An 11,411-nucleotide genomic window follows, 5' to 3' on the forward strand; every position below is an offset into this window, starting at 1 on the left:
AGAGGTGTTGTGGCCAAAGAACACACCTGCCCTTCCACGTGTAGGCCTCAGTGTGGCACTTCAGCATTGTCCTGTCAGGGCTTGTCATGCTCTGCTGTGACTGCCAAGGCTGTCTGGGAGATGGACAGCGATGTTGGAACACCAGACGCCTCCCTGTGACCAAGTTGCTTCTCTGAATGCTGTTCTTTGGGTGCCCTTTCCCAGCCACTGCTTCTCACTGAAGGGAGACAGAAGTCTGCCTTCCTTTCCCTCTCCAGGGGTTTCCTTGAGAGGGAAAGAGCAAGATCTCCCTTAGCTTGCTGCCCTCAGCTCCATGCTGGAGTGCTGAAAATGGGATCTGTGACTCTCCAGGCCTCGTGGTTCTTCTCACTCAGCCATCTCTCTGCAGGGACTGTGCAAGCCTCGAGAAGGACACGGGAAGGCTGCAGCACAGGGACTGTGCTTTCTGTGTCATGCCTTCCCTCTTTGCCATCTTTGCATCTGCAAGTGGCTCTGCCAGCAATTACTAAATGGCAGAGTTCTGAACTAACAGTGCAGATGTGTTTCATTTTCTTTTACTTCTTCAGGGATGTATTTTTCAAAAGAGAAACGACTTTCAAGTAGCTCTTCCCCTCTGAGAGGGTATTCTGTTCTCAGGGCAGTGTGTCTGGGCAAGCTGAGATGTAATGAGCTGGATACATCCATCAGCTCCACTCTGTGTCCAGGTGTTTGAAACCTCTGGGATGTGTATCAGCCTGGCATCCTGATCCCTGTGTTTGCCACAACCATCTGAAGGCCATGATTGGGCAGGGAAGGCAGATTCCCCTCTGAGGCACCCAAGGAACACCAACGTCTCTTGTGGCCCTCTGTTGGCTCCTTCCTCAGACAGTGCCAAGAGGTGCCTGCAGAGGCTCAGGCAGGGTCCCTGCCACCCTGCACCGTCACAGGTGGCACTGAGTGGCCAAAGCAGGCAAGAAGGAATAGAAAGGCTGGGTAGGCTTCTGCGGCCCATAAAGTGCTGCCAGTCTTGAATGGCACATGGTGGTTCTTCAGAGCAGAAGGCAATGAAAAGGCCGTGCCCTCCGGCATCCCCTGGAGCTTCCTGCATCACGTGGAAGGATGGCAGTATGTGTGCCAAGCCCCTGTTGGCACTTCTGCTCTCAGTCTTTTTTTGTCCAGCTGAAAGGAACCTGGGTTCTGGCAAACCTTGGGGAACTGCCCAGAGATCCCCTGGCTTTCACTTGCTGCTGTTCCTGCCGGGAGATGCAATCCGGAGGAAGCAAATGTCTCTGCCTTGTTGACAAAACCTGTCCCTTGGAGTCTTGATAGTCTAAAGAAAAAAATGCTGTTGCCGGTAATATATTCATGTCAAGACTTTGTTATATTTCTCTTCACATTCCCATCTCAGAAAACAGAGAGCACATTTAGGCAGTTCGGCTCCCATGGATAAAGGCACAGTGCTGGGGTGTGACTGCAGTGGGAACAGGCAGCCGAGTTGTTTAGATAAATCCCATCAGCCAGAGCACTTTTGCCCAGGTGGCTGCAGCCCTAAGAGGTTATAGAATGTGATACCATGTAGGAATGAGTTGCATGCTCTCTCTTTCAGGCTGACTGTGTGTCTGGAAGAGAAGGACCGGAGGATCAGAGCCCTGGAAGAAAAGGACCTTGCCCAGCAGAACGAGGTGTCAGAGCTCCGCTCTGCTCTTCACCAAATGGAGCAGCTTCTTTCAGACCGCACAGGAGAAGTGCAGGAGCTCAAACACCAGGTGACCGATGCACTGGGGTCCTCTTCTCCAGGGACACACAATACCCCCTGCAGATTGTAGTATCCCATTGCTTTCCCCTCCCAGCACCTGCTCAGTGCTCTGAGAAGGCGGGAGCCCATCAGTCCTTCTGTCCTAACACACACATGTTGTGTGGGAAGTGTGAACGTGTCCTCTTTGTTTCTGTGCAGGTCCTGCTGGAAAAGCAGAGAGACAAGCTGGATGCCATAGAGAACCTGTTCCACATTTGGAAGGGGATAAGGCAGGGCAGCCAGCAGGTCCAGGAGGCACTGGTGAAAACAGAGCGAGAGATGGGGCAGGTACGTTTGAGGAGCCAGGGAAAAGTGTGAGGGGCACTTAGAAGGGCATAAAATGCAGGTCCTGGGACTGAGGAGGGAAGGACTAGTGCAGGCACTGAAAGCACAGAGCCTGCTGAGCTCCAGAGCACAGCCCCAGCAAGGAAGGCTGGCAATGCAGGCAGAGCTGGGGAGAGAAGGCAAAAGATGGGGCTAAAGGAATGGGATTTGGGGAGAGAAAGCAGAAAAAGCTGAGTTTGAGGGCAGGTCCCAGGAACTTTACATTTCTTTTCCTTGCCCATCAAGGCTCATTATCTTCCCTTTCCCTATTTGATTTTCTCTATTGCACTCCTTGCCTTTGTACCTCCTGTTTCTGGTGTGTTTTGTGCTGGAAGGAATTTCTCCTTCGTTCCTGGCCGTACTGCCCGCTCTGCTGCCTCGGGAGCAGCCCTGTCCCTCACACTCTGTGCATGCATGTTCCAGATCCAGGCCCTGCAGGAAGCAGTACTGGAGAAGGAGACTGCCCAGGCAACTCAAGAGCAGCAGCTGCTGCAGGCCCTGGAAGAGTTAGGGGCAGGTGAGAGGAGCTTGAGGGACTCTCTGCACACTCTGGAGGCTGAAAGGTCTGAGCTGGATTTGAGGCTCCAGAGTTCTGAGAAGAGAGCAGAGGCCTTGGCCACAAAGAGTTGGGTCTGGGAGCTGGAGCTGAGGGAGAGTCACACTCTGACAGACAACTCATGTGCCCACAGTCAGGAGTTGCACAAACAGTTGGCTAAAGCTGGGAAGGTTTAGCTTCTCCCTTTCCCACCCACGTCTCTCTCCTGTCTCACCAACAACGTTGTCTGATGCCCCAGAGTGGAAAAGTGCAGTACCTGGGGATGGCAGAGGGTAAAAACAACCAGCAGGAGACTTCTCCGTATTCCCCATCAATCAGCACTGTAATAGTCAGTCTTGGCTTTTGCCTCTTCCTCCTTCTCCTTTGGGACCCTGCATCTGGCTCTCCCCTCCCGTCTCTCTCCCTGTTTGCCCCATGTCTGTTCTCCCTGCTTCTAACACTGTGGCTGAGGAGCTGCCAAACCCTCAGTCCTGGTCTTTCAACAAGCAGAAGGGCAAACACACTTTCATGTTCCTCTGGACCTTGCCACTTTTATTCTCCCTTTTTTCTCTGCCTGCAAGGTTCCTCCATTTTTCTCAGCTTTGGGATCACTTGTGGCCTTAGGCCTGGGTAACACAGATGGGCAGAGCAGACACTGCTGTTGTGTCTGCAGGATGCACATCAGTTTGTTTTTCTCTACTCCTTCCCCTTTGGCCTTTCCTGCTGCAGCGCTGGGGACAGCAGAACACAGGAGGGACTCTCCAGAAGCTGCCCTGAGGAAAGAGACCTCTGCCAAGAAGAAAGTGGCTGGGATTGTGCATCAGGTGGTGGAGTCTCTGCAAAGGAAACTGAAGAGCACAGAGGAGCAAAGACACGATGTGCTGGTGAGTCTGGCAGATGCCAGGAAAGGCCATTTCCTTGCTGGTTTTGGACCTTGTCTTCCTATTTCTAAGAAGAACCATTTTTCAGTTTCACTTTCCAATCACCACTGTTCAGAACAAGGAGGAAAAGGTGTCATAGTCATGTCAAGGCCAGTTTGGGCTGAAGGTGCTTTTTCCCTCCTTGCTAAAGTCGTCGCCCTTGAAACTTCAGTGAAAGTCATTTCCACACTTTTCTCTATTGACGTGGCATGGCCTGGGCAATTGTTTGTGTCCAAATTCATCTTCACATTTCTAAAGATCTAAATCTGGGAAAAGGGGTGAGAAGACCAAGTTTGGTCTATCTGTTTTTATAGAAGAGATGTGTTTAGCCTTGGCCATCTGAGAACAGACAAAGGGGAGAAAAGAAGGAAAGCAAAAGTGCTGATGCAGATCACAACGTGTGCCTGAGAGGGGAAAACTAGTCCTGCTTGGAAAGCCAGACTGACAGGCTGACGTGGCCATTGCTGTGCCAAGGGAGGACAGTGGGGCTTCCAGGGGATGGCATCAGGGAAACTCTATAAAGGAGGGGTCAAAAACCACTCCCTCTTGCCCCAAACCCAGGAAAGACAATAGAAGTTCCCATCAGTACATGAGCAGCTTGGGCAAAGCAGCCAGGGCTGCAGCCTCGTCGGTCTGTGTGGCTCCAGCAGAGACCATTCACCTGCGAGAATGTCTCCTGGCAGGCCCGCAGAGACTGACACAGCTCTGGAGTTTGCTGTTCCAATCAGCTCAGGTCCAAAAGCTGCCCATGGGGAACTCTTTCTCCCATGCCTAGGCAAGGTCAGCCAACATGTGGTAGCTTGGATTTGGCATGGAAATAAAAGGGAGCCACTGACCAGGCTGATGGACTGAACTTGGCAGTTTTGTACCCAAGGCTGAACAGCAGCTGCACTGCTGGAGCTCAGAGGGTGCTCTCCCAGAGGGAGATTTCTGAGGCCCAGCTTGTGCAGCGTGTGAGAAGAATGGCATCATCTCCTCTCTCATTACCCAGCAGGATGTTGGAGCAGAAAGGAAGCAGCTGTCACAGCTCTCAGTGACCAACCTGGAACAGCAGCGAGTTTCAACATCAGAAGAAGAGAACAGGGAGAGGAGAGAACTCAGTGCTGAGTCCAGGAGGAGTCCTGAGCAGGTGAAATGGGCTTTTGCTGCCTCTGCCAAGCCTCACAGTACTCTGGACCACAACACCATTTCCCAGACAGCACTTTGGAGTCCTCGCTTTGTTTCCTTCCCTCTCCCTCTCCCCGCTGTGTGCACACCTTTTATTTTCTCTCTCTTCTGGCATCCCAAGGACTTCACAAATGCACCTTCACTGCAGTGCCCCCCTCCTGGGCCCAGTGTCCCCAGACACACACCTGACTCTCTTCCATAGACCACATTCAGTGCTCTTTTGTTCCCTGGTGCAATTAAGGGTGTGTGAGCAGAGACCTCCTGGCCTTGATGTCCACAGGTCCTTCTGGCCCAGGGTTGCTGTCAGGTTTCTGTGAGCCTTTCTGCCATCCAATGTGCAGGTGGAACCTGAAAGGAGGAGGCTGAGGAGGTGTTTTAGGGGTCTCTTGCTCCCAGATGCCTGTGCATTGCCTCTCTCCCAGTCTGACCAGCACATGGTGTCCACTTGGATACAGATGAAAGCAGAACCTTCTTTGGTGGGAGTGCTGTCTGGGCATAGAGAGGAAACAGGGCAAATTCCAGTGGCAGCAGCCCCCCATTAGAGACCTAAGAAGGAAGATATAAAATTATGGCCCTCACCAAGCATCAGACCAAAATGAAATCCTTGTTTTCTTCACAGGAGGAGTCCCATGCTCACTGCAGTCAGCAATTACCTGAGTTACAGGAGCAGGTGAGGAGTAGGAAAACTCTCCTCAAAAGCTGCTGTGGCTGTACTGCTGGGTGCAGCTTTGCATGATGCTTTGTCCCATCCAATGTGCAGGTGAAGCCTGAAGAGAGGAGAATCAAGAGAGTTTTCAAGAAAGTATTTCCTCCAGATAGTATTGTATTTTATGATGAGAACAATCGCAGGCTCAAGGTCCCCACTTATGGAAAGGTGAGAACGGAATTGTCCTTGATGGGAGGAACATGGGCCGTGGCAAAGCACCTGTCCCTGAGAAAGAGGAGAAAAGTTGTGACCTGAGCTGTTGTCCCCAAGCCAGCCGAGGCCTGAGTGCTGCTCCCAGGGCTGGCATCTCCTGCCCTCCAGAGCAGGCAGGGGGCAGCGTGTCAGAGCTGCTGGGGCTGCAGCGCACTGCAAGCCGAGTAGGAGAGGGGAGCAGGTCTCTGCCCCCAGCCAGCCCAGCAGGCACAACCCTGTGGGCTCAGGAAATGGCAGAGCATGAGGATTTTCAAGGCTTCAGCAGTGCTTTAAGGTCCCTGGGCTTTGTTCCCCACATTCTTCTCTGCTCATGCGTGGGACGCTCCAAAGTTTGGGAGAGGGAGAGTTGGCTCCCTGTCCGCGGGCCGGCTCTCACGGTGCTCAAGTAGAACAGTTCTCCAGCACCTCGGGGAAGCAGCAGCCCTCCTGCTGAGCCACAGCTGTGGAACTCGGGGCCCAGTGGCCCAAATGTCTCCTTTGGAAATCAGAGCTGGCTTAGTCAATCCTGTCAGAAATGCATCTCTAAGAGACCTGGGATGGCTGAGGCTTGGACGTGGGAAGTGTTGGCCAGCAAGAAACTTGACTTGTTGATAAGCTGAGCCCTGTGCAGTGGACTCTGGGAGCCTGTTCCTTTCTCTTCCACCAGGTCCAAGTGTTTGTCAGGGCTGGAGTTCGAGGCTGTGTCTGCCCCGACAGCCGGTACTGTGGAGCTCCAGGTGGTTCTGACAGCGTGGGCTTGTCTGAGCTGGGCCTTGTGTCTCTTTCAGGTGTCCCCTAAGACAGCACTGCTGGCACGAGACCGACAGCACAGTCAGGATGACCTGGAGAGCTGTGCAGGGACCAGCCAGGAGCCGTCCCGTTCCTCGGCAGTTGCGCGCAGGGAGCCCAACGCTGCTGCTCCAGAGGCAGAGACAGACACAGAACCCGCAGCAGCCTCTGAGCAATGATTTCCTGTAGAGGAGCAGCTGCAGCATCACGGGGCTCCTGCCTTGTGCCTTTCCACACATGGATTCTATTGGGCTGTGGGAAATGTTGTGTTTGAATTAGGAAGATTCTTGTAGAGATAGGGTAGACATAGCTGCATCTGGGTGAAGATTCATCAAGGGTGAAGATGCACATTACTGATGTAAGGACATGCAGGAGATGTTTTATCTCCTACTCCAACATCCAGATTTTGAGGAACTGCACAAGATGCAATGCTGTGAAAAATCAAACTCAAGTTTGAATTAGGAAGATTCTTGTAGAGATAGGGTAGACATAGCTAGAAATAAGAAAAAAAAATATATTCTGTATATCTTATAGATATAATATATAATTTTATATGTTTATTTACATTATTAATAGGGCTGCATTATATATCATATTCATATTATCAATTATTATAGATCTATAGATATAGATGATAGATATAGAGATAGACATAGATACAGAGATAAATACAGAGATAGAGACAAATACAGAGAGATGGATAGATAGACATAGAGATAAATACAGACATATAGATAAATACAGAGATAGAGAGATATAAATACAGAGATAGATATAAATATAGAGATGAATATAGAGATAAATACATAGATAGACATAAATACAGAGATGAATAGATAGATATAAATATAGAGATAAACATAGAGATCAATGCAGAGATAAATACAGAGATTAATAGATAGTAATAAATCCAGAGAGATATATATAAACATAGATATGAATAGAGAGATAAATAGATAGGTAGATATAAACATAGAGAGTTTTAAATAGATAGATATATCTCTAAATATGGTGATAAATATAGAAATAAATACAGTGATAAATACAGAGATGATAGATATCTATAAATACAGAGATATAGATATAAACATAGATATAATTATAGAGATAAATACAGAGATAAATACAGAGATAGAGAGATAAATACAGAGATAAATGCAGAGATAGATGTAAATACAGATATGACTAGATAGACAGATAGACAGATAGACAGATAGACAGATAGATAATGATCAATATAGAGATAAATACAGAGATAAATACATAGATCGATAGATAGATATAAATACAGAGAGGTAGATAGATATGAATATAGCTATAAATATAGAGAGATAAATGTGGAGGTAAATACAAATATAGATATAAATACAGTTTAATAGATAGATATAAATACAGAGAGTTTGATATAAACATGAATATTAATATAAAGATAAATACATAGAAAACGATAAATATAGATATAAACATGGAGATAAATATAAATGCAGAGATAGATAGATAGATAGATAGATAACAATAGATATAGAGATAAATACATATATAAATACAGCAATAGATAGATAGACAGATATAAACATGTTGATAATGTAGATTTAAATGTAGATAAATAGATAGATAGATAGATAGATAGATAGATAGATAAAGTATGGAGATAGATAAAGTTTGATGCAGAGAGATGGATAGATAGCTAGACATGGAGATAAATATAGAGATAAATATAAATACAGAGATAGGTAAATATGAATATATATAAATACAGAGATAGATAGAGATACGTACAGAGATGGTGATAGATAGATAGATAGATAGATAGATAGATAGATACATGTAAATACACAGATAGAGAGAAATACCTAGAGAGAGAGATTAATACAGAGATAAATGCAGATATAGAGATGGATATAGAGATAGAGATAGAGATAGAGATAGAGATAGAGATAGAGATAGAGATAGAGATAGAGATAGAGATAGAGATAGAGACAGAGATGTATGGGTCGGCTTTGCAAACGAAGATTTGCCGAAGGAGCTTGGACGGTGACTGTGAAGACCTCGGGATTAGAACCTACAGCGCCCAGTATTCCCAGAAGGTCTCCAATCCAAGTACCGACCAAGGCTGACCCTACCGAGCTACTGAGATCTGGCGGGATCGGGTGTCAGGGTGGCACTCGGAATATTCATATGTAAAATAAAAATATAAATAAACTTTTATAAAAACAGATTTTTATTTATATTTTCTTATATGTTAATATATTATTATATTTATATTATATATTGGCATATTTTATTCTATCTATGGATAATATTACAATAATATAGAAAATGTAATAACTGTAAATATAGAAATAATAAAAATATAAATATAGACATTTATATAAATATATAGAAATACATATATATATTGAAAAATAGTAAAACCATTATTAGACTTGTTTTTTCTGGCACAATGAGTCTCTTCCAAGCTGTTGTGGGATTTCCCCTCTTGAGGGCAGACCTGTTCCATGTGAGGAGAAATGGGAATTTGAGGTGTTATGAAAGGATGGGATGGAGAGAGCACAGCAGGGATTGAAGGCAGAGGAGAGAATGGGGAGTTTCCGCTTTCCCTGCCCCTTTCCTTTCTTTTCTCTCTTCCTTTTCCCTTGCCTTTTCCCTTATCCTTTCCCTTCCCCTTTTCCCTGGCCCTTTTTCTTGCCCCTTTCCCTTTCCCTTTCACTTGCCCTTTCCCTTTTCCCTTTTCCTTTCCCTTCCCCTTGCCCTTTCCCTTCCCTTTTCCCTGGCCCTTTCCCTTTCCCTTTCCCTTTCCCTTTCCCTTTCCCTTTCCCTTTCCCTTTCCCTTTCCCTTTCCCTTTCCCATTTCCCTTTTCCCATTTCCCTTTTCCCTTTCCCCTTTCCCTTTCCCTTTCCCTTTCCCTTTCCCTTTCCCTTTCCCTGGCCCTCTCTGCTCCCCTCCAGAGCACGGGCACTCTGCGGGCACGCTCTGCTCTCCGCGACACCCGGCCCGGGGCACAGCTCGGCTGCTCCCAAAGGGCCTCAGTGCCCAAGGGCAGCGCTGGCACCGCCGGAGGCCGCGGCCGGCACGGGGAGCGAGTCCCGGGCAGGGAGAGCCGCTCTGGGCCGGGGGCGGGCCCGGGGACAGGGAACATGGGCCCTGGCGCCTAAAAGTCGACCACTGACACTCCTGCCTGTGCTAAACCAGCATGGCAATTAAGTGCCTCAACACCTTTCAGCTCCTCAAACTTTCCATCACTCTTCAGGCTTGTGGGGTGATGGCCCTGATAAGCCTGGATGGGTTGAGGGAAACGCCTCAGCCACCTGGAGGGATGCTCCCAGCCGAGGACAAAAGCTTTCAAACTGATGAGATTAACAAAGGATGGAGTGTTAAAAAATGGCCCTGCCCCCTTTGCGATATTTTCTTTAACCACTCAAGGAGCCAACACCCTCAGGCATCTGTATCACCCCTGCAAAAGACTGACTATAGTCACACAAAACCACATGAGGGAAAAAAACTGTATAAAAAGAAATGCAGTTTTTGCTTCAGAGGAGAGGGAGAAATGCCATTGTCTCTGTTGGGGTGGCTGCTTGCAACTTGTCCTGCCTCCTCCTACCTCCTGGAACGATGTAGGGGTAAGGAGACCATGTGCTTTCTATTTTTCTATACTTTACTTTCTTAACTTTACTTTCTTACACAGCATATTCCTTTATACATTCTATCTTACATCTTATGCTAACAGCTACTTGGATTCTTTCTTTAGAAGCACCTTTTTTACTAACTGTGTTTTGCTGCCTTAATAGTAAAAGCAGTAACTTGCTTTACACTTTGCTACTTTATATTAGTTATTGCTTTCTTTTGCAATGCGCAGTTTCTTTTTTTAACATGTGTGTTGGTAAGAAGCAGCTCTGCTCTTTCCTTTTGCTTTGTGTTACAGAGAGAGTGGTGTGCAAACTGTTTTATTGTCCTATGTTATCAGAAGAGTTATGTTATCTAGATAAGTGTTTTAGGTGCCTGTGCTTCTGGTTAGTAGTTCTTTGTCGCTAGTTTCTGTCTGTTGTGAAAATGGGATACGTTGCTGTACTGTAACTTGAGTTTGGTGTGCTTGTCTCTCTAAAATGTGTTTTGTGCTGGTTTCTTTTGGGGTCTTTTATTATCAATTAAATACAATCTTGCAGCTGAACGTTATCGCCGGCAAAGCGGAACCCACAGTAACTGTCACACACCTAAATTAATAAATGTCATTTCAGGAGCTGTTGTGGGCAAAGCTCTTTTCTAGCTATTAAGTGTGGCTTCAAAGCAGAGGTTAGAAATCCTTCCAGCCTGTGTTTTGTCCAGAAGTTCAGCAGGCAGTGCTGACTTCATAAGGCTCTAATTTTCTGGAAACACTTATTTAGCTGATAAGTTCTTCCCAGCCTAAGTGTGGCTTCATATCAGAGGTCAGAAACCCTTCCAACCTGTGTGGAGTCCGTAGTCGATATACAGTCTTGGGAACATAAGGATCTGATTGTCTGGAAGTGCTTATTGCTAATAATTTCTTATTAATACAGTTAAGAACTCTTTGCCTTTCTGTCTCTCCTCCCTTTCACATGACAGGCCCCCACGGGGGCACAGATAGGCTGTTCCGACCTCAGGGGAGGGGAGAACATGGGGGGCAAAGGACGGGGGTTGGCACTGCCCTGGTGTGCCCGACATGGGGGGTTTGGCACAGCTCAGTGTGCCCACGAACAGTGGCAATTTGGTTAAAAAAAATGGGGGTTTGGGACAAAAAATGGTCATTTGGAAAAAGAAATGTTTGTGTGGGGACAAAATAAGGGGGTTTGGTAAAGAATTGGTGATTCAGTAAAAAATGGGGTTTGGGGACAAAAAGTGGTGGTTTTGTTGCCCGTTCACAGAAACACAAACCGACAGAGTATCAGTTTATGCGGTGCTTTATTTGCTGGGCCCGGGAAACCTGGGGACTATTGTCCTAAGCCAGGATTCCAACGAGCCATTCTTGAAGACAGCTTTTATACTTT

The sequence above is a fragment of the Pithys albifrons genome, unplaced genomic scaffold, assembly GCF_047495875.1.
Source record: "Pithys albifrons albifrons isolate INPA30051 unplaced genomic scaffold, PitAlb_v1 scaffold_47, whole genome shotgun sequence".
Classification (NCBI taxonomy): domain Eukaryota; kingdom Metazoa; phylum Chordata; class Aves; order Passeriformes; family Thamnophilidae; genus Pithys; species Pithys albifrons.